Raw genomic sequence first — 4,977 nt, forward strand, 5'->3', positions numbered from 1 at the left:
TCTAATGTTTTACTGCTGTTGTCTGCTGACATGGGCACAAGGTGGCGGCGATTCCTCCTTACGGTACCCTGTGATCCACTGACCAAGTAAGATCTAGGTGTTTCATGTGCAGATGACACAGTACCTGTAGACCTTGTATCTGTGATCCACACTTGATCTCCTGGTGACAGGTCAGAGAGATTTCTCACTCTGTGTCTGCGGTCATAATTGCATGCGTCCATCCATCTCCTCTCCCTTTTCTTTGCACTGCACCGACCGAAGGTCTGGGATGGCTGGCTTCAACACCGCTGGGAAAGATGGCACAGTTGTGCGCAAGCGGCGACCCATGAGCAGCTGGGCCGGACTGAAGCCATTGCTCAAAGGAGTGGTTCTGTAAGCCAGCAGCGCACGGTAGGGGTCTGTTGCTTTCTTTAGCAGATTTTTGATGGTTTGGACGGCACGCTCGGCCTCGCCGTTGCTATGAGGGTATCTCGGGCTGCTCGTTACATGCTTGAATTCATACTCAGTGGCGAAAGCTGTCATGTGAGCCCCTGCGAACTGGGGCCCGTTGTCTCTGACTAGAATCTCCGGTATGCCATGCCTGGCAAAAATTGACTTGAGGTGCTTTATCACATCCACACTTCTTGTCGGGCTCAGCTGGGCCACCTCCACATACCTGGAAAAATAGTCTACAACAAGCAAGTAGTCTTTGTTTTTCAAAGTAAACAAATCAGCCCCTAGCTTCTGCCATGGCCTCTCAGGTAGCTTGGAAGGCATAAGAGGCTCAGTCACATTGGCACGTTCTTTAACGCACGCCGTGCATTTCAACACCAGCTCTCCAATTTGGCTACTTAATCCAGGCCACCACACTGACTGTTTGGCTCTTTCACGGCATTTGACAATTCCCTGGTGCCCTTCATGAATTTTCTCTAGCACTCTATTCCTCATTACTGAAGGGATAACTAGCCTAGTACCCCGCAATAACAGTCCATTGTGAGTGCTGAGAACAGCTTTTTCAGTCCAGTAGGGTCTTACCAGCACATCCAGTCTGCCGCGATCTGGCCAGCCCTCGATGCAGTACTTCATCACTTCCGCGTACATGCTGTCTGCACTCAGCTGTTTTCGCAGCTCGGACAGGTAAGTCTCACTTGCTGGTAAATTTGAGATTATAGAGTCAACATATATGTTAGTTTCCTCCATCAAACCGTCTCCATCGGTCACGCCATTCTTCAGCGGCGCCCGTGACAGTGTGTCTGCTGTGGTGAGGCTTTTCCCTGGGACGTGCATGATTGTGTATCTGTACCTCATGAGTCTCATTCTAAATCGCTGTATTCTAGGTGGGAGGGAGTCCAGCGCTTGTCCACCCAGCAGGCTCACGAGGGGTTTGTGGTCTGTCTCCAGCTCAAAATGGAGACCAGTAATGAAGTCACTGAATCTTTCGCATGCCCAAGTGAGGGCCAGTGCTTCTTTCTCCACTTGAGCATAGCGCTGCTCCAAGCTTGTGAGTGCCCTGGACGCATATGCCACCGGCACCCAGGTTTCCTGGCATTTCTGCAGAAGAACGCTGCCTAGCCCATATGACGAGGCATCGGCTGATATTTTAAGCTCTTTGTTTGGGTCATACAACTGCAGGACTGGAGTGGACGCTAACTCTTGTTTGAGGCTGGTGAACGCCCTCTGCTGATCAGGCCCCCAATACCACAGGTTCTTTTTTGAAAGCAGGTCTCTGAGAGCTTTATCTTTTTCAGCTAGGTTGGGCACAAACTTGCCTAGTTGATTTACCATGCCCAGAAAGCTCCTGAGCTCACTGATGTTGTGTGGCGGATCCATCTCACGTACAGCACGTGTCTTTTCTGGATCTGGGCTTATCCCCTCTGTCGCAATGATGTACCCGAGAAATTTCACCTGGGTTTTGCTGAACTCGCACTTGGCTAAATTCAATGTGATGCCAGCCGCCTGTGCCCTCTGCAGAACCGCATGCAACCGTGTGCCGTGCTCTGCCTGTGTGGAACCCCATATAAGGACGTCGTCCATGTGGCAGACGACTCCTTCTAAGCCTCCTGTCACTTCCGTCACCATCCGGTTCTGAAAATGTTCTGGAGCTGAGGCAATACCAAAAGGTAAGCAGTTAAAGAAATAACGCCCGAATGGGGTGATAAAAGTGGTGTAATGGGCACAGTCTCTTGATAATGGGATCTGCCAAAACCCCATATTGGCGTCCAGTTTTGTGAATATTTTTGCACCAGACAACATGCCTAGTGTCTGGTCCACAGACGGGAGGATAAACTTTTCCCTGCACACCGCTTCGTTGAGGGGAGAGAGGTCTACACAAATACGGATTTCATCCTTAGATTTCTTTGGTGCGACCACCATGCCAGAGCACCACTCTGTCGGCTGTTCAATCCGGCTGATGACTCCTAGCTGCTCCATGCGCTGTAGTTCCTGCTTTACTTTTCCCATCAAGGGCAGTGGGACACGGCGAGGTACTTTCAAAGACACGGGCCTGGCATCTGGTCTGAGCTTAATTGTGTACTGCTGCTGTACTAGACCTAGCCCCCCACACAGCTTTGGGTATTGCTGTTTTACGGAGTCCAGGTCGATGCTATCTACTCTGGCTACCAGTCTGAGGCTAACTGAGGCGGGTCGACTCAGCAGAGCTGTGTTCAGGTGCTCCACTACATAAATGTCCTCTGTGGTGCATTTGTCACCACATTTCAGTATTTCTTTGGCTACACCGACTACTGAGAGAGGTACATGCCCTGGCCCGAACAGCGTTTTATTACCTGGGGTAAGGTTGTATGCAGTGCCTCTGCATATCTGTCTGTACACCTGCTCTGGTATGACAGTAACGTCTGCCCCTGTATCAATCTTGAACCTCACATTAGTATGTCTAACTTGTAAGTCTACTGTCCATGCATGGTCTCCTGCATCAATGGTTCCCAGGAATATGTCATCATCTTCCCTGACAGCACTCACGCTTTTAGCAGACTTGCACACTTTGCCATAATGCCCTCTCTTACCACAATTGTGACAGTCTGCATTCTTTGCAGGGCACTGGAATTTAGCGTGCAGCTTACCACATTTAGGGCATGACCTATGCTCTGCTCCTGATTGTGCTTCGTATTTGTCTTTATGCTGTTTAAATGGCAGTCTTTTATTTTTCCATGCCTGCTGTTTTGCTTTCTTAGTGTGTAGAGCATCCACTGTTGTTTTTGTAGCATGTGAAGTATCACCTCTCAGATCTGTTTGTTGCCGTTTCATATCCTCTGCTTGTCTGACCATGTTAATGGCTTTTGCCAGATCCAGCCTGCTCTCCATCTGCATTTTTTGCGAAAGCACACTGTCTCTAATGCCTGGTACGATCCTGTCTCTCAACAGTTCATCGCGCAGTGTCCCATACTCGCAATCTTCAGCCAGTGCATATAAAGCAGTTATAAACGAGTCTGCAGATTCAGACGGCCCCTGAGCTCGCTGGTTAAATTTAGCTCGTTGGTAAATCAAATTTTTCTTCGGCACGAAAAAGTTTGTGAAGCCGTCTTTGACGGAGCTGTATATCAGTTTCTGTTCAGCGGTTAATGTTAGCCCTTTTAGCACGTCATCTGCCTCGTCCCCCATGCAATATATCAGCGTATTCACCTGATTAGCTCAAACCGTCTTATCCACTTTTCCCAATCTTGTGGCTTCGAAAAGTCGAAGGATTCCGGCGGGTTTATTGAGAACGTCGCAGATGCTTTAGCAGGAAGCTGCGGAGGGTCGTTCTGTTCAGCGTGCTGTTCGTCGTTGCGAGAGTGACATGCTTGCAAAGTTTGCTTAAGCTTCTCCACTTAAGTTATTTCCTTTCTCCCTCTTCTCATATAATACCCACTATCCTTTCTCTCAGTGTAGCACCACTTCTGACACCATGTCGCATTGGGTTCTTTTGCCTCGAATCAAGACAGAGCCGAATATCTTTCACATGGCTTCTCGTTTATTCACCCATGAACTCTCCCCCCCATAACAACATTGTGACCCCCTCTACCGCCCCCTGGAGTCCAGGCAATGTAACAATATTATAGATCACACCACAGAGGATATTGAGCGACCAACTTTTTTTGAGCAAGCATTGATTATTCGTGACACAGTCTCAATTTATGGGACGCATGAATTGGGCTTCAAATGCTGTGCTCGCATGCGCTACGCGGGATGGGTGGTCACCCTAATAGATATCCTTCTTTCATGTCAAACGTGTTCAGTAGCTGATAACCTTGAATTAATGTGGAAGGGAGGGGTGGCCAACAGATCAGGCCTCGTGCAGCTAACACCATCATATCACATGGCGAGTGATCTCTCAAATGACAATTGTTGGAGGTTTTACAGTTAAAGTACCCTGTTAAACCAAAATCATATTGATTAAGGACAGGTTTATATTTATTATGAAAAAGCAATCTGTTTGAACATAGTGGGTAAAGTCTTCCCTGAACTCCAATATAAAGCAGAAGAGGAACCTATAATTCCTCAGCTTTAGTAAAAATAAAAAAATAAAAAGTGCAGTAGTTTTTGTTTTGTTTCTTTTGTGGCACGAGTTATTTTCTTTTCCTGAGGATAAAAATATCCATTTAAAAAATTACTCCTTGACTGATGTCTGTAATGGTCTGATGTAATGGGATTCCATTGCAGTCCAATATGGTGTTTTTGTTGCTGGCTAATCAAAAAGGCTCTTTCTCATCTTTTAATCAAATAAGCATCTATTGCAGAGCTTCATAAGTCAGTCTCAGTTTGATGCCAGATGCAAGCAGATGGATACACAGCTGGCAGCTCTTGTCTTTCTACCCTCTATCACAGTTGCAAGAGATGTGCTCTGCTGGACACCTCTCAGTCCTCAACTCAGATGAACAATTGAGCAGCAAAAAATGTACTTGGGTATGCTGAAGCACTCCACACAACAGGAGACAGATAAGTGCAATACACTGGGGTAATAATCAGCACTTATCCAGAGGAGTAACATGATACCTGAGAGTG

Source organism: Carassius carassius, chromosome 12, assembly GCF_963082965.1.
Source record: "Carassius carassius chromosome 12, fCarCar2.1, whole genome shotgun sequence".
In the NCBI taxonomy this organism is placed as follows: Eukaryota; Metazoa; Chordata; class Actinopteri; order Cypriniformes; family Cyprinidae; genus Carassius; species Carassius carassius.